We start from the raw sequence: 19865 nt of genomic DNA, 5'->3' as shown, positions 1-19865 counted from the left end.
ATGCTTTGTCTGAACACTCATTATAAAAAATGGAAAACATGAAACATTATGATTAAATGAATATTATTAATTTTTAATCAAGTTAAAGATTGGATATATAAATAAAGAAATGTCACTGTCAGTAAGTCTGTGCCACCTAAGGGAGTTTATTTCTTAAAGGGTTTGGTTATTTGAAGCATCAAAGTCAAGTGAATAGTCATTTTCTCTCTTGATTAACTTACAATTCAGTCTACATTTTCATTTATTCAATATTTTGGACATTATTTCCTTGTTTATTTTTTTGTTTTGTTTTCTCTGGAATTTCTAATTGCTTTTTTGTTTCCTTGTTGACAAAAGAAAAGCATGCCTCTTTCAAGTTATCACTACTTTCTTGCAGGTTTTTAATTAAGCTATCTGCTCACTGGAATCCCTGGGTTGTATAAATGATTAACGTGCTCAGCTGCTAACCAAAGGTTGAAGTTTGAAGTACATGTAAAGGTGCCTGGGAAAAGGGTCTGATGGTCTGCTTCTGAAGAATCTAGCATTGAAAACCTAAAGGAGCAGAGTTCTATTCTGCCACACATGGGGTTGCCATAAGTTAGAATCAATTAAAGCACAACTTCTTCTTGTTGTTTCCTTTGCTATGCTCAATGAAGTTATGCATTACAAGAGGAGATTGTCTTCAAAGGCCACTGCCCTTCTATTCTGAGTGGGCTAGCTGCATTCTGGGTATACGGTGCAGCATTCAGGAATGTTGTTCACATTCTGGAATTTTGCTTTGAAATTTCTGAATTCACTTCCATGTTTTTTTTCATTCTGAATTTCTGAATTTTGTTCCTATGATTTCTTCTTTCTTTGCATTTTGCTACAGGCTATCTTAAGTAAGTATTTTTTAGAAAGTGTACCGAGACAAAAAACCCACTGCCATTCAACTAGTTCCTGTACTGTTAATTTTTTAATTTATATATATATATAAAAAAAAATCATCGCAACTATGTAAGATAGGGTTTCCAAAGCTATAAATCTTTATGGCAACAGACAGCCTCGTCTTTCTCCTGTGGAGTGGCTAGTGAGTTTGAACTGCTGACCTTTTGGTTAACAGCCCAATACTTAATGTGCTGTGCCTCACCAGCCTTCTAGAAAATATTCATGGAAACAAAAATCTCTTATTTCTTGAGTAACTGGAAAAATTTTACATTCTTCCCTGTCCTTATTGACAGTTTGAGCTGGAATGGAACTTAAATTCAAAAACATTTTTCTCCAGAAGGGCAAAGACAGTAATTCATAATTCTTGATTAAGATATTGGAGGTAAGTGTAATCACCCTTTATAAGTAACTTGTTTCTGTGGGTGCATAGGCAGAGGGGAGCCATCAATTCCTACTCCAGTATTATTTCATTTTGATTTCTAAACGTATTTATGCTTTTGTATTTTTTTCTTATGTGATTTTGCTTAAAGAACTTGAAGAGGCTTATGTGCATATATATACAGGCACTCATGCACATATACATGCATGATGATAATGATTAGTAAAGTGCCAAAAAGTCTTCAATAAAGATTTCTTTTAGTGAGATCTAGCTCCAGAAGTATGGCACTGTAGGATAAACACTCAACTGCTAATCACAAGGTTGGTGGTTCAAACATGCTTCTTGGAAACCCTATACAGGGTAGGTAGCTATGAGTCTGAACAGACATGATGGTACTTAACAAGAACAGGAGCTCCAGAGGACTATTCTCATTCTTTGTTTTAGGTATTGTTCTAAAGCAAATGCTTTCCTTCATCTCCTATTCTTTCAACGATGTACCCTTGTGGGCTTATTATACACTCTTATTTCGATAAGCATTTCATGGTTAGAACACTAAAACTAGCAAGATACTTTAGTTTTTCTCCTCTTTATGTACCTCACTTTTCAAAGCCTTTGGAAGGATACTAATTATTCACCCTCTCACCACATTTTTGATGAGTGGTATAAAGTAAGGTGAAGTCTTTCAAATGTAAAGGTAAGAGATTTTTGTGAATGTTTTAATAAGATTTTCCCCACATCCTTCCCTTATCCTCACTTGAATAATGACATGGAGATAAAGGCTTTGCTAGGTGTAGTGATTTTAAGAGAATACCTACCTTCTGAGATTAGAATGGCCTGAAGCAATGCCTTTATGTCCTTGTCAAATCTCATAAACTGAGAAGTTATTAAAGAAATGGTGTTGGGGACTTTGAGAAAAGACAGTCTTCTTCTTTGATTCTCTTTCTTCTTATTCCCTCAACACTGCTTTGGTGGGCATGAGGCTGCCACAAGATGGGTCTTTGAAGTGCCAGGCAAGTGATATTCCTGTTCCAAGGAAGTGTTTGAGGTAGATTGCTTTTAGACAGAGTGGACCTTTTTCACAGTCAGAAATTGTGGCCACTCTGCTGTATTGGAATTGGGCACTGGCATCTGTTGACGTGTGATGCTGGAGTCCTGTTGTAGCACTGTGGATTAATGTGCTGGACTGCTAAGTTGGTTTGAGGACTGCAAGTTTGGAGGTTCAAGCTCACCAACTGCTCCTCAGAAACCCTATACAAGGTCACTATGGATTGAGACAGCCTCGACAGCACTAAACAACAACAGCAATGTGTGATACTGTAAGATAAGCACTGGACTGCTAGCCACAAGATCAGTAATTCAAACCCACCACTTGGTTTTCAGACACCGTACACAGGGTCACTATGAATAAGAACCAACTCAACAATAATTAACATCAACAATAAACAATAGGAAATTCATGAAATAGCTCTTATAGAATAGGATAGCAAATGTGTCAGCAGCTCTTGTGGGATGAGAAGTAATCAGGTACTTTAAATAATGATAGTAACAACAACATAATAATAATAACAATGATAATCCCTAACTCCATCAAACACTTCTCATGTGCCAACAGCAATGCTAAAAGTTTTACATATATCATTTGATATAATTTTTACAATAACATAACATTTTGGGGTTAATGGCTAATGTTGTCTCTACAAATAGAGAAAATGTGGTTTAGAGAAATCAAGATAATTTCCCAGTGTCACAATTAAGAAGTAATGTGGCAGGGATTCAACTTGAAGTCATTTGGTCACAGAGCTTGAGTTTGTAAGTACTACTCCTAACATGTGTAAATACTATCTACTAATTCACCCAATTTATCTGTAGAAAGATTTTTCTAGGGAAAAAAAAAGTTTTCTAATTACAAGGATTTCTACCAGGAACTAGAAGTCCAAACCCTGAGATTTTGATCACCTTTTGGATTAGAGAGCCAAAAAATCTTCCTCAAAATATTTTGTGTGACCCTTACAATCTTCAAATAGTTTAACAGGCAGGGGTGGTTTTAGACTTTCTTACTTTTAAAGTTTCCCACCTCCAAATCTGATAAAACCGAATACAAAATACCCACATCCCATGGTAAGTTTATTTTTTATGTAACAAAATAATAATTGAGCTGAAATATAGTTGACCGGTGAACACTTAGCGTAGTGGTTACGAATCGGGCTGCAAACCTTAAGGTCAGCAGTTCGAAACTACCAGCTGCTCCGCGGGAGAAAGATGAGGCTTTCTACTCCCATAAAGATTTACACTCTTGGAAACCCTGTACAGGGTAGCTATGGGTCGGAATCGACTTGATGGCACTTAACAACAAACAACAACAACAGTGAACACACTGTAGACATTAGATTAATTTTTATTTGTTCAGGATGTTTTTCGTTTGCTTGTTTTAGCTAAAATTTTCAACTATGTACGTAATGCATGTTTTTTTTTTTTTTCAGACTCAAATACTTTTAGACACCTTTGAATATTTCATAGGATTAAATCTATTAGAAGAAGGAATACGTGCAGAGGTTTTGATGAAGGGCAGCATACAGGGGTGTAGGTAACACAGCTGCTATAGTTAAAGAAGCACTAGATTTAGAATCAGTTATTTCTTAGTCGGGAAAATCATTTAACCTCTCTAGACCTTTGCTTCTCTGCTTAAAATGAAAGATAAATACTCATACTACTAGACTATTCTTATGTTAACAATTTGAAAGTATTTCTTTGCTTGAAAACCATTTACTGAGTATTTACTATGTGCCATCCCTGACACTGTTCTAATGTTGACACTGTAGCAGTGGACAAGGGCCCTAAGAGGCTGTCCTCATGGATCTTATATTTAATGAAAGAAAACATTAAATAATACTGTCTGTACATGTAAGTATTAATAAGAACTATGAAGAAAAATAAACAAAACAGAAGGTGAAAGGGACAGAAGAGTGAAAGGAACCTATATTTTAGATGATCACAGGAGTCTTCATGGAGGGGGTGGTAGTTAGGCCATGTGTGTGTACAGCATTTCCTAGAGAACAAGGAAGGTTATAAAGGTGGGAAACAGTGAAAGAGATGATGTGGAAGCATAACACAGACATGACACGAATGTTTTTAGAATTTCATTTGTCTGACTCCCCAGGCTCACTCTGCTCTGAGTGCTTGGGAACAAAAATAGCACAGAATCCCATTTGGTGTCCATATTCTTCTCAAAAAATGTGTTAGAAAATTATAGTCCTGTGCAAAAGAATCTTTTAAAAAAAGTTTACCTGATGCAAATTCAAATCTGTGATTTTACAGAAAATGCCAATCTAAGCTTGCAGTAAATTACTATGGAAGACATAAAGCAACACATCATAAACTGAAAAGGGACTGAAGTGATGATCTAATTTACCTCTACTTTCAACTTTGTTTTATAGATGATGCTAAGGTTACATGGATAACAAGTAAATGGCAGTGAGACGTGATCCTGTCCTCATCTCAGCACAAAGTTTCCAACCTTGTACTTTCACTCCCTTTCAAAACATACTTTAGTTTTATATACAGACCTCTTTAAAAGTCTGCACATCATTATGAATGTGGGTCACTTACCCATTCAGGCAACCAGGATAAGTTTCCCAAAGGGAATCCAAATAAAGCTTCAGCTAATATTTGTGTGAGAGCGCCAACCAATTGAATAGAGGTGACAGAGATAAGGGAAGAAAAAGGTATAGATCCTCAGGGAACAAAGAAGAGAATGAAAGTATAACGGGTGAAAAATCACACAAGAATGAATATCCAGAGTATGTTTCTCTTATTCTCCCCGAGGAAAATTATGACATTGAATACTTGCCATTTTTTTTTCATGTACAGCTACTGAACTTTATTATTATTTTCATTACAGGAAGTAAGAAGACTTAAATTGGAGAGAGAAAGCAGAGAAACAATGACCAAAACAATGACCAAAACAATGACTCTTAACCCATATATTTCTACTTTGCAGCTATGGTTAAGAATAACTGGACAATGGGGAGAAAAACAAATGAGTAAATAAAAGGAGAAGGCATTATTTTCTGGTGGAATAAAGAGCCTTGTTTTCCCAAACAAAATGAAAAAATCAGTATTCCATCAAGTCAATTTTGATTCCTGGTGATCCCATGTGAACAGAACAGAACTGCATTCATAGGATTTTCAAGGCTGTGATCTTTCAGATTGAGAGGCTTCAACTGCTAACCTTTTCATTAGTCGTCAAGTGGTTAACTGATTGTGCCACCCAGAGACTCCCTTAATTTCCCTGGCCTTAGCTAAATATGGAGATTGAAGGAGTCTAGTGATCAAGAGAAAAAATTGGGGGCAGCAGCTTTCACTCATTCATTCTTGAGTATGGGAGGGCTGAGAAGAAAGGAATTTTAAGATGTTTTGCTCTGTTCCCTCAAATCCAAATCCTACAGGGGTCTCTCAGGAATCCAAGTAAAAATGAAATATTTTTTCAAGTTTCCTTTCACCCTAGAAGATTGTTTTTCATTCATTCGTATCAAGCATAAATACAGGTATATGAATCTTCACTTACTTTTGAGGTTCAGAAGTTTGATGGGTGCATATAAATGAATTTACAAATAAATAGTTATGAAAGGGCCCACCTGTTTCCTCATTTCTATTGAGGAGGAATCATTTAAAATAATAATGATAATAGTCATAGATGTAATTGTTGAACAGTAAGCCTATGCCAATACTCTTCTAAGTACTAGAAATTAATTACCTTTGCTAATTGCCCTACTTATGAGAAGCTGCTGTTGTTGTTGTTAAGTGCCGTCGAGTCGATTCCGACCCATAGCGACCCTGTATAGGGTTTCCAAGGAGCAGCTAGTGAACTTGAACTGCCAACCTTGCTGTTAAAACGGGTTTGCAGTCCGGCGCATTAACCCACAGCGCCACATCAGAACTCCTAATTATGAGAGGTTGTTGTTGTTATGTGCCGTGGAGTCGGTCCCGACTCATAGCGACCATGTACAGGGTTTCAGAGGCTGTAAATCTTTATGGGAGCAGAAAGCCTCATCTTTCTCCCGTGGAACAGCTTGTAGTTTCGAACTGCTGACCTTGCAGCTTGCGGCTCGTGGCCCGATTCCTAACCACTTGTTATTATTATCAAATGAGAGAAGGAAGCTGAGATATTAGACACATTTCTCAATATCATACAGCTAGGAAGTCATTAGGTTGGTTTGAATCACAAGGTCGGCGGTTCAAGCTCACAAGATTGTTGGTTCAAACTCACCAGTCACTCCTTGAAAATCCTATACAGGGTCACAATGAGTGGAACCGACTAGATCGCACTCAGCACCAATAACAAAGGAAGTTTCACTTCCTAAGCCCAGCTGTTTCATGGTCTCTGTCAAGAAGAGAGAGAAAAGAGGTGAAAAGTATTATTGGAGGGTGGGTAGGAGCCATTTATGATAGAAGCTCAGAAGACTAAAATGGAATGGGTGTGGACATGGATGGACAAGAGGCTAGAAGGCAGCAAAGATGGGTAGAAGAGAGCATAGCAACAGAATGGAAGACTTCACAAAGGCTGATTCCCAATGGTTTACAAATCAAGAGGAATTCATAAACCAAAGGCAATGCTGAAAATTACTTTTACGTCTATTCTGTGCCATTAATTCCATGCAATTTGCACAATGAAAACAGTGATATCAAATCCAAGGAATTTGGGGATTTAAAAAGAAAAGACAAAACATAGTATGCTATAGAGAGTTAAAGGAGAGACAAAAGTTTGGAGAATAATGCCTAGAAATTTTAATAAAATTAACATCACTGGAGTGATATTACAGATAAAACTGGGTAGATATGTCATTATCATTCAGGGAGGATATGGAAATATATCTGAAAATACACTTGCTGCCACTCAAAACTTTATTTTGATATTAAAAATAAAAAGAATTTATGGCTTGAAATTATCAGTAATACTCTGTTTATTAAAAAGAAAGTTAAATGACATATGAAAATCTTAAAATCATTTATAATGTGATTAAAAGTATACATTATTCTGAGCTTCTTTTGAAATTGAATTAGACATCATCATGTTTATACTTGGCCTAGTCATAAAGAAAATAAAAGAAAAAAAAAATGTATTCCCATGCACAAAGAAATGAATGAATACCGGTATAAATGATCTTCAATGTCTCATGACTTAAATTACCACCTTTGTAAAAGGAAGTAGCTGATAGTTCTCTTTCTGATCTAAAATACTACTAGTCTATAACTGTTTTTGTTACCTTTATAGTGTATAACTCAAAATATCATGAGCTACAGATCAAGAAAACACAAATCAATAAGTAATTTTATGACTTTTTATTTAAAGAGGAAAGGAATGCATCATATTTTGATTTCCAAATTTTGTGCTAGCTGTTTCACACAGATTCTTCACATTTTTATTTTAATCCAACTATTATAGCTATATTATGAATTAATACCAATATATATGTACCTTAGGGCAGGAGCTTTCCTGGCAGAGTGATAAGTACCTTAGGGCAGGAGTTTTCTTGGCAGAGTGAGGTGCTCCCGGGCACTTGTCCATGGAGCTAGTCTTGCCAGCCCATGGTGAGAAAGAACTGAGTGCCTTTATGTTGAAACTTACTGGTAGATGGGGCACCTCTGGGCACTTAACCATAAGGCTAAAGAGCTTTGTAACACTTGCCACAACAGTGCAGAGATCAGGCTGATCCAAGAGTTCTGAGAGTTCAAGAGACTAAGGAACCAGGAAGCAAAAGCTGAAGAGACAATGAGCATGGGAAGCAAAGTTGCCACATTGTGAAAAGGTGGGGCTTTCAAAGAGTGATGCCACAGCCTCCTGGTTTTTTGTTGTTGTTGTTTTAAGGTTTTTATTGTAGATTGAGTGAAAGTCCACAGGGCAGATCATCAGTTTTACATTCAACAATTCATACACCTTGTTTCATGATAGTGATTATAATCCCCTCCATGTACCATCAGTTAACAGTATTTCTCTCTATTCACTTTAGCTCTTAAAATAAAAGAAAAGAAAAACCACTCAGGCATGTATAATAATTTAAAATACCAAATGGCACATTCTGCAAGTCTGTTTCTTGGCCACCATCTCTTAGTCCCTCTCTTCCCATGACTCTAGAGTCCTCAGGTGCTCCCTCTCTCCATGTCCACATCTCTGCCTCCATCTCTGGCATCGCTGCTTCTCTGGAAACAGTGTCCCATTCCACTTGTGCTCTTCTCCTTTGATGGTCCTAAGGTCCTTTGCTTCTGTACTGTAAGATTAACTACTACCCCGTTTTTGTTACAAAACTTCTACCTTTACAACTGTGACAGTCACAATTAGTCATGATAACAATTACTCACTATTGAATCATAAGAATCTTATCCCCATCTCTTTTTACCAGACCCATCTAGACAAGATGAAAACTATTTAGTGGGGACTCTGTCTTCCCACCCACCCCCCACCCTCTTAAACTAAACTCCTCCTTGAAACCTTGTAAGTCAGTCACTTTGTGCCTTTATCACCCCCTCATTTTAGGTAGCCAATGTCTAAGTTTCCCATCCTTATCTACCCTGTGTACAGAGGAGATAGCATTGATACTTGATGTGAAGACTCCTCCTCTCTCTGTTGGTATTCAGAGCTACTACCTCCATGAGTATAGGTCAAATTCATCGAATTGTAGCAATGTACCCTTGTTTTGCTTATCAAAAAATCATTTCTTTCTTTTTATCTTCCTCTAGTTGAGTTCTGATTATCAAGCCATCGAGGCTAGGTCAAATGGGTACCATTTGCAACTTTGGGTGTTCTTGTGTGTTTCCCCTCACTTCATATAAGCTGGATGCTTCACTCTCAGCTATAGCCCTCTGTGACTATACAACCTCCTGTTTTAAAGAGTCAACTTGGTTCTACAACATGGAGTTGCTGTTCATAAGTGTCAGGAGCATGAAACTGGATTTGCTGCCCAAAGCTGAGGTGTAAGGGCTGCCATGCCCAAGAAGCACAAGAATGGGACCAAAAGGATAATAGGGATAGAGTCATCACTCAAATGAAATGGAAAAACAGAGTCACTCAAAAGCAGGAAGCTGAAGCTTAGTACCTTGAGGGCATCTACCTAGAAATCAGAGAACATGACCAACACCTAGAAACTAGAGGGTGGGACCATTGCTCAGATTGTCTCAGAGAACACAGGATTATTTTTAAGCCTTGGAGTTAATGTAATTTGTTCTGTTAGGTTTTAACTTGCTTTGTAACTGTTATCCCTTCTTTCCTTCCCATTTTTTCTTCCTTTTGTAATGGAAACGTCCACTTGTGGCTGTTTCACTCTTGTAGTTTCAAAGCACATAACTTGCATTTCAGCTTCATAGATGAAGAGGGATTTTGCCCCAAGATGGAGCTTAGACTTGAAGCTGAGTTAAGACTTTTGGAATGACATGATGGTGTGAAAGTGCTTTGCATGTGACAAGGACATAAATTTTGGGGGATCAAGGGTAGAATGCCATTAGTATGAAAATCAACACCCTTATTCAACTCACAGTGCTAATCTGGTATATAGGGAGTTTTCCTGGAGTTTGATCTGCATTATCTTCTATCTTATAAAAGAGAAATAAGCAAATATATATAGAGAGGGACCTGACTACCACCAAGAAACCAAAATTTCTAGCAGCAAGCATCCATTTGACCTGGTGTTCCTGAACTGAGACTTTTCTGGATCCAGAAGAAAACTGATGTCAAAAAGACACATTTAGACCTCTAAGGTTCACAGATTCAAAAGGAGACAAGGACCTTTCCTCAAAGCCAACACAAAGAGAAAGCCATTTCCTAGAGCTGGTGTTCCATTTTGAACTTCTAACCTCATAGAATGTGAGAAAATAAATGCCTACATGCTAAAAAATGCCATTTACTTGTATTTCTGTTCTAACAGCAGTAGATGACTAAGATACCATTTTAAATTGCGGTGCTCTAGGATAACCACTGGATTTCTAGCCACAAGATCAATGGTTCAAATGCATCAGTTTCTCCTTGGAAATCCTACACAGGGTCTCTATAAGTCATAACTGACTTAATGGCACTTAACAATAATAACAAAGCTATCTAAAGAATCAAATCAGATAAGCACTGGACAGCTAACCCCAAGACTGGCAGTTCAAACCCACCAGCCACTCTGCAGAAACCGTATACAGAGTTGTTATGAGTCATAACGGACACAATGACATTTAAAAGCAACAACGAACTCTATAAGGGAGCACAGAGGTTCTGAAGGATAAGCAATGAACTGCGAACCACAACTGACTGCCAGTAGTTCAAACCTACCAGCTGCTCCTAGAGAGAAAGATGATGGTTTCTATTCCTGAAAAGCTTTACAGCCTTGAAAACACTATACATGGTGACTATGAGTTGAAAATAATAACTTGACTGTACTTATCAACAACAACTACAAGCTATGTAAGTGGTTCATTTTCAAAGTAATACATTCAGTGAATTGCACAAAGGAAATAACTAGCCTTTCAATGAGATTAGGTTGTGCAGTAAGAAAACTGATGCTTAGGATAATATCGTTTTGTGAGGGAGAAAGAAAAATTTTTATCTTAGTGTTTCAAGTATTTCATACAAATCTGGAGAAGCTTCAAGGTTACTAAATGAATTTGAGTATGTGTTCCTTAGTTCCTTAGAGCTGTCATATTAGAAATACCATAAGTGGGTGGCTTACAGAACACAAATTTATTTCATTCTGGAGGCTAGAGTTCCAAATTGGAGTTTCTGTGGTTTCGATTCCATCCCTGTTAGTACTCCAAGTGTTTTCTGAGTTTCCTGATGATCCACACGTGATACATACATTTTCGTGTGGCTGTGCTACTCTTTTCATAAATCACAAAAGTTAGATTTAGAACTCAACCTAACTGAACATGATCTAATTAATATAAAAACCCTATTTCCAAACAGATACAGGGATTAGGATTCCAAACATATTTTTAAGAACACCATTCAAACCATAACTAAGTGCAATAAGCATTTTATTTTCAATAACCTTGTATGCATGTGAAAGTTGGACAGTAAATAAGGAAGACCGTAGACGAATTGATGCTTTTGAGTTATGGTGTTGGAGGAGAATATTGAAAGTGCCATGGACTACCCATAGAACCAACAGATCTGTGTTGGAAGAAGTGCAGCCAGAGTGCTCCTTGTAGGCCAGGATGGCCAAACTTCGTCTTTCATACTTCGGACATATTGTTAGGAGGGACCAGTCACTGGAGAAGGATATCATGTTTGGTAAGGTGGAGGGTCAGAGAAAAAGAGGAAGACCCCCAACGAGATGGATTGGCCAAGTGGCAGCATCAATGGGCTCAAGTGTGGCAATAGTAGTGAGGTTGGCCTAGGATCAGGCAGTGTTTCGCTCTGCTGTGCATAAGGTTACTATGAGTCGGCACTATCTCGATGGCACCTAACAACAACAACGTTTGTACTACATCAAATGTTGTTATACTTAAAATGGTTGCTGTTGCTAGTTATTAAGGTGAATTCAATTCAAGGTAACCCAATGCATGATGTATAGAACTGCTTCAGTGTTTTCAAGACCATGACCTTCCAAAAGCAGATTTCTAGATATATCCAGGTGGATTTGAACTGCTAACCTTTCAGCTAGCAGTTGTGTGCTTAACCCTATGCACACCCCCCGGGAACCTATATATTTTAAATTACAGTATTTATTATGAAAGTAATATTAAACTTTTAAATTTTTACACTGTGATAGTTAAGGTTTTGTGTCAACTTGACTAGGCCAGGATTCTCAGTGATTTAGCAGTTGTTGTTGTTGTTGTTAAGTGCTTTCGAGTCATTTCTGACCCATAGTGACCCTGTACAGTGTTTCCGAGGCTGTAAATCTTTATGGGAGGAGAATGCCTCATCTTTCTCCCGCAGAACAGCTGGTAGTTTCGAACTGCTGGCCTTAAAGTTCGCAGCCCGATTCGTAACCACTACGCTACCAGAGCTCCTTGGTTTAGCAGTTAAGATGCTTTAATCCCCATGATCAGATCTAATACAATGAAATCACTTCCATGATGAGATCTGCTATGAGCAGCCAATCAATTGAAAGAAAGTTTCCTTGGGGTGTAATCTAGAGCATCTTTCATCTTACAAAGATAAAAGAAGAGAGAAGTGAGTAGAGAAGGAGGACCTATTACCACCAAGAAAGAGCCAGGAGTAGGGTTTCCCTTTGACCTTGGGTTCCTGCAATTTAAGCTCCTACATCCAAAGATAGCACATGAGATTCTTAATCTCAGGCTTGTGGGTTCAAACCTTACACTAGGCATCACCATCACTTGTCTGTGCATTTGTCATACTGTGTTGGTTTGTGTATTGCTGTGATGCTGGAAGCTATGCCACTGGTATTTTAAACAACATAAGGATCATCCATGGTGGACATGTTTCAGCTGATCTTCCAGACTAAAACAGACTAGAAAAAAGGTGAGGCAGACTACTCTTGAATGCTTAAGCACTGAAAATTTTATGAATAGCAGTGGAACAATATCAGTAGCAAAAAGATTAAAGTTGCCAAAGACTTCATTTTGTTTGGATCCATTATCAACAATCATAGAAGCAGCAGTCAAGAAATTAAACAATATATTGCATTAGGTAAATCTGTTACACAAGACCTCTTTAAAGTGTTTAAGAGCAAAGATGTAAGCTTGAGGACTAAGGTGCACCTGACCCAAGCCTCAGTATTTTCAACAGCCTCATACACATGTGAAAGTTGAACAATGAAAATAAGGAATACCTTAGAAAAATTCAGACATTTGAGTTATGATGTTAGAGGCGAATATTAAAAGTACTGTGGACTGCCAGAAGAACAAACAATTCTGTGTTATAAAAAATACAATCAGAAGGCACCTCAGAAGCCAAGATGGTGAGACTTCATCTCTCATACTGCTTATATATTATCAGAAGGTCGCAGTCCTTGGAGAAGGATATCATGCTTTGTAAAGTGTTGTTGTTGTTGTTGTTGTCAGGTGCCATTGAGTCGGAACTGACTCATAGTGACCCCATGCACAGCAGAACAAACCAATGTCCGATCCTGGGCCAACCTCACTACTGCTGCCACACTTGAGTCCATCAATGATGCCACCTGGCCATTCCATCTCGTTATGGGTCTTCCTCTTTTTCTCTGACCCTCCACCTTACCCAGCATGACATCCTTCTCCAGCGACTGTTCTCTCTGGACAATATGTCCAAAGTATGAGAGACGAAGTTTAGCCATCCTGGCCTCCAAGGAGCACTCTGGCTGCACTTCTTCCAAAACAGATCTATTGGTTCTTTTGGCAGTCCATGGCACTTTCAGTATTCTCCTCCAATACCACAACTCAAAGGCATCAATTCTTCTACGATCTTCCTTATTCACTGTCCAGCTTTCGCATCCATATGAGGCTACTGAAAACACAAAGGCCTGGGTCAGGCACACCTTAGACCTCAAGTTGACATCTCTGCTCTTCAATACTTAAAAAAGTTCCTGAGCAGCAGATTTGCCCAGTGCAATATGTCGTCTGATCTCTTGACTGCTGCTTCCATGAGTGTTGATAGTTGATCCAAGAAGAATGAAGTCCTTGACAACTTCAATCTTTTCTCCATTGATAAGAATGTTGTTTATTGGTCCAGTGGTGAGGATTTTTGTTTTCTTGACTTGAGATGTAATCCATATCGAAGGCTGTGCTCTTTGATCTTCATAAGTAAATGTTTCAAGTCCTCTTCACTTTCAGCGATCAAGGTTGTATCATCTGCTTTCCCTGCTTTCAGTTTTTCTTCTCCCATATACCATTCATGAGCAAGTATGTGCTGATAAACATCTGGTTCAAATATTTGACATCTAAGCTTCTAAACAGAATCCTGGTGTGGTACTAGAGGGTAAGCACTGGACTGCTAACCATAAGGTCAGTGGTTTAAACTCACCAGTAAGTCTTCAGAAACCCTACAGTGTTGCTATGAGTTGAAATCGACCCAATGGCTTTAACAACAACAAGAAGCCTCTATAAAGACCATTAAAAGTTAACTAATCTTGAAGTGACTATTGTATTTAATATAATAATGTGATATTCTAATGTATGTTGCATGATATATCTTGGGCTATTAAGTAAGAAGTCAGTGGTTCAAACCCACCATCTACTTTGCAGGAAAAAGATGAGGCAGTCTGCTTTAGTAAGGATTTATAGCCTTAGAAACACTCTAGGACATTTCTACTTTGTCCTATAGCTTCCTGTGCATCCGAATCAACTCAATGGCATTGGGTCTAGTTTTCTGTAACCCCTCACAAATGGGTTGTCCTAGCCATACAAAAGGAAAAGATTCTATATTGTACCTTCTTAAAGATATTATACTTTCTCTATATTAACAAAGAAGATTGTTTTTTAACATAGGATCAAAATATGACAAGATTCAATTCTTTTTTTTAAAGCATCTTTATATTTTTATTATAATTAAAATTCCTCTATTTCTTTTCAATATTACCCTTGATAACTTTTCTTTCTTCAGAATGGCAGTATTTTTGTCATCATTGACTCTATTGTTTCAAGCCTAGAGCCATTCAATTTAATTTTTATATACTGTACTCAGTTTAGTAAAATATTTAGTGCTTTTATAATCGTGTAAACCATTAGGCTGTAATTACACTAACATGGCACAGAGACTAATAGTTCTGTTGGAACACAACAGTGATGCATGATGGTCTTATTAATATAATAGTCTGGAAACACTATGAATATTAAAAAAATTAATCATTGTTACACTCTGTATTTAGTTACAGTTTATAAAAAAAATGCTTATAATTTTACTGCTGCTCTCACAGCTTCTTAGAGAGGCCCTAACCAATTTTAGTAAAGGTTCGAAAAGTTTCCAGCAGGTTTAACTACACCTTGATGATCTAGCTGTTGTTTAGTGAATTTTAAAGCATCAATAATGTTACAAATAGGATCCATGCTGACTTTAATAATTACCTAGAGCTACTTGTTGTTGTTGTTGTTAAGTGCCATTGAGTCAGTTCCTACCCAGAGAGGCCCTGTATGCGGTTTCTGAGGAACAATTGGTGAGCTTGAACCACTGACCTCATGGTTCAAACCAACTTCACAGTCCAGCATATTAATCCACAGCACCACACCAGGACTCCACCTAGAGCTACTAGATGACTATAAGGTAGTTAGATGGATATAAATCATAGCTGACTTATATATCCTAACTTGTTAACTATCCCTGCTCAATAAAAATTATAAGTTCAATAAAGTCATGGTAGTTTGTGTATCTTTCTCCATTTTTTGTTACTTTGCCTGATACGTGTTGTTGTTGTTGTTAGGTGCCACATAGCACAACAGAACGAAACACTACCCGATCCTGGGCCAACCTCACAATTGTTGCCACATTTGAGCCCATTGATGCTGCCACTTTGCCAATTCATCTCGCTGGGGGTCTTCCTCTTTTTCTCCAAACCTCCACCTTTCCAAATATGATATCCTTCTCCAGTGACTGGTTCCTCTTGACAATATGTCCAAAGTATGAGAGATGAAGTTTGGCCATCCTGGCCTACAAGGAGCACTCTGGCTGCACTTCTTCCAACACAGATCTGTTTGTTCTTTTGGCAGCCCATGGTACTTTCAATATTCTCCTCCAACACCATAACTCAAATGCGTCAAATCTTCTATGGTCTTCCTTATTCACTGTCCAGCTTTCGCATACACATGAGGTTATTGAAAATACCATGGATTGGGTCAGGTGCACCTTAGTCCTCAATCTGACATCTTTGCTCTTCAACACTTTCAAAAGATCTTGTGCAGCCGATTTGTCTAATCCAATACGTGGTTTGATATCTGCATAGGAAAAGCTTAATGAGCATATGTTGTGTGAATGAATGAATGAATGGTCAGAATCCCAGACATCCATTGAGTCATGTTTTTAAGGAATAGGGTCACTGTATGTTAACGTCTTTCACTCTGTTTCTTGCTTCCTAAATCTTCTGTTCTTAGCTCCCTTCTTTTTCTGACTTAGTTTCATCCAGAGAATGAAAATAATGCAACTCTAAAATGTTTACTGTGAATAATGAGAGAAGTGTACACATCAAACTTTATAAAGACTCTTATTGGAGTGTCTAAAATTCTTGAAGCTATTAATAAAGCAGAGCTTTGGTTTTTAGGTGTAATTGTGCATACTTTTTGCAGGCAGTTAGAATCCAATCAGGTCCTCTAGATGGTGCTTGACTACTAGTTGCAAAAGTTGATGGTTAGAATGCCCTGGGAAGCACCTCAGAAGACAAGTCTGGCAATCTGCTTTCAAAAAGTCACAGCCTTGAGAACCCTAGGGAGCAGCTCTACTTTGCACATCTGGGATCTCCAGGAATGAGCATCAATTCAAAGATAACTAACAATAAAACTCCACTCCTGCAATCTTTCTAAGTCACCTGGTTATAGCATAGTTTTTGGACTCCAGTCTTTGGTTACTGAAACCTACTTTGTAAGATTTATAAAATAATACCTTGGTATAGCTAAGACCCTCACTTATTTACATTAATGAATTTTAAATTTATTTAAAATATTAGTTAGAATTATTTAGAGTGCTAGTAACATAAAGCAATTCAAACTGTTGTTGTTAAGTACCATTAAGTTGGTTCTGACCTTTAACAAACCTAAAAAGCAGCTGGTGAATTTGAACCAGTGAACTTGGAGCGGTGTATGTTCAAACCAACCCTGCAGTCTAAACCAACTTTTCAGTCACACACTCATCTTACAGCGCCACACTAGGACTTCAAATCTTTACTAGAGCAGAAAGCTTCATCTTTCTCCCTTAGAGTGACTGGTGGATTCAAACTGCTGACCTTGCAGTTAGCAGTGCAACACATAACCCACTCTGCCTCCTGGTGTGGTTCTGTGGGTTAATGCACTGGTCTATAAGGTTGGTTTGAATCACAAGGTTGACAGTTCAAACTCACCAGCCGCTCCTCGATAACTCTACACAAGGTCGCTATGAGTATGAATGGACTCCATGGCACTTAAACCATCTTGATGCAAATGCATACTTGTATTTCTGAGGTTTGCTTGTCTTTCTTGTCACACCCTTTGTCATATTTCTTGTTCTGACTGCTCTCATGAAGTCTTGTTTTTATCAGTTTGAGCACCCCAGATTATAGACTATCTTGTTTTCTACCCTTCTATGTACAATAATTAGTGTTTGCTTTGATATTTGAAATCAGCACTCAAAAATGCTGCTTAATGGTCTCTCTAATGCTTGGTGAGCATTCTAAATGAGAAAGCAAGACCTTGAAAATCTAGGCTTCCCATATCTTAGGATCCACAAGTGACAATGTTGAGCATCTATCTTTCTGAATCGAGTTTCTCTAGAATCTATATATAAAACCCACCTACTAACTACTAGTTGTTGTTGAGTGCTGTCCATGTTGATTCCGACCCATAGTGACCCTGTATAGGGTTTCTGAGGAGCAGCTGGTGAACTTGAACCACCGACCTTGCAGTTCAAATGGTTTTGCAGTCTGGTGCATTAACCCACAGTGCCACATCAGGACTCCAATTACTAGTAGAAACTCAGAAATGAAAATGTTAAAAGACATAGATATCATAAGCCTTTTGATTGTCTCAGGGACACCTGATCCAAGGACTTTACTGTCAAGGAAACTTAGTTAGAATGATTGCTCTGGAAAACAACCTGCTGGTTGGTGGAGGTACAGTGGTATGTGTTTCTTATTTAAACACAAACTATTGAGCCCTTGCCATGTATAAAGCACTGTCAAAGTTATTGGGAATTAAAAGATAAATAATGATAAATCTGACAGTGGCCTTATCATTGAGTAGCCCTCAGTCTGAAGGAGAAAGGAGGTATGTCCATTAATATGTAAAATGTGTATACTGTGAGAGGTAAAGCCCATTAGATGATAGCATCTGCCTTGAGGTAGAATGTTGACATTCAGGGTTAGAAGTGATTTAGAATCTAGCTCATCCACTTTCCCTCTCTTCACCAGAGTATCTGTCTACCCTTGACTTGCATCATGGATGATAGGAAATATTTTACATTTCTGAGGCAGTCTGTTCAGTTTTGTCTTAGAACCAGAATTTATCCTCCTACAGTTTCCTCCATGGATCCTACTTTAAACATTGGCATTTTGACAAGTTTGAAAATGTTAGAACACAACTACAATAATAAAGACTAATATTAATTGAGAAACTGAAAATAAGGCATTGTTTAGATCCTTTTATGTGCAAATTCATTTAACTCCATGTTGTTGTTTTTGTTAAGTGCCATTGAGCCAGTTCTGACCCACAGCAACCCTCTTTTGAGTTTTCACTGACCTTGAGGTTCAAGCCAACCTTGTAGTCCAGCGCACTGACCCACAGTACCACACCAGGACTCCTTAACATCACATGAAATAGGCATTATTGTTACTGTTGTTAAGTGCCATCAAGTCAGTTCTGACTCATAGTGACCCTGTGTAGGGTTTCTGAGACTGTAAATATTTGTGAGATAAGAAACCCACCATCAACCATGTAGTTCGAAGTCCAATGCTTATGCCCTAGAGTCACCACACGCCTGACAAATTATTATTACTCCAATTTTACAGATGAGGATATGAAAGTAAAGAGGTTAAGAGTTCTGTCTAAGATTTCCCATCAGTGAAGAGTGAACCTGAGGCTTGAAGCCAGGTATCACTTACCCCCTCTCTGGAATCCTTTTTAAGATAATATCCTTACTTTTTCCTAAGGCATGTTTGTTTTTTAATCCCCTCATTATTCTCTTGCTAATATCAGTTTTTTCCATGTAATCTGGAGTATGGGACAAAAAGAGAAGAGGATTGTTTTTGTTTTCTGACCTACTTGGAGTTCAGTGCAACTCCCACTTCTACTCACCTGAACATGCTATATTCATTACTGCAGCCCGGCCCCATTACATTTTTTTTAAACAGTTTTAATGCATTATGATGTATATAGCTTTAAACGTATGCATTTGACAAATTCTCACATGTGTCATTATGCCATGGAGAATACTCTTAACTCCAAAGTCCATCTCATAACTTTCTTGCTTAAGATCCTTTGGGGGAGATAGTAGTGAGGGACCCCAGCATAAGAAGCAAGTATCTTAGGCTCCTTTAGGATCTACTTTCTTTTATTTTTCATCTGTCAGCATCTTCCTACTTCTTCTGAAAACCATTCAACATCACAGCACATGCAAACATCTATTGAAACATGGGTGGTAGCTCCACATGAGATGTGTTGACTGACTGATTCAAATCCGGGTCTCCTGAATGGAAGTCTGAGAATTCTAATGAATCTTCAAATGGGAGTCTGAGAATTCTAATGAATCTTCAATCTATAAGGGGTTTGAAGGAGCATGGTCCAATAAACAAAGCATCCACACCGCCTTCACATGTTTCTTTATTCTGCCTCTCTGTTCTAGTGACAAGATTAATTAGAAGTCAGAGCAAGTAAATCTTGGAATTGTTTTATTCTTTTAATGATGATAAAGAATTTTGTAATCAGACAAGAGAAGAGTTGTCTGATTATAAGTTAAGAGCTTACTCATTTGCTGATAAGTATATAAGGTCATACATTA

Source organism: Chrysochloris asiatica, unplaced genomic scaffold (assembly GCF_000296735.1).
Source record: "Chrysochloris asiatica unplaced genomic scaffold, ChrAsi1.0 scaffold00002, whole genome shotgun sequence".
NCBI classification, from domain to species: domain Eukaryota; kingdom Metazoa; phylum Chordata; class Mammalia; order Afrosoricida; family Chrysochloridae; genus Chrysochloris; species Chrysochloris asiatica.
This window is presented reverse-complemented; position numbering follows the sequence as displayed.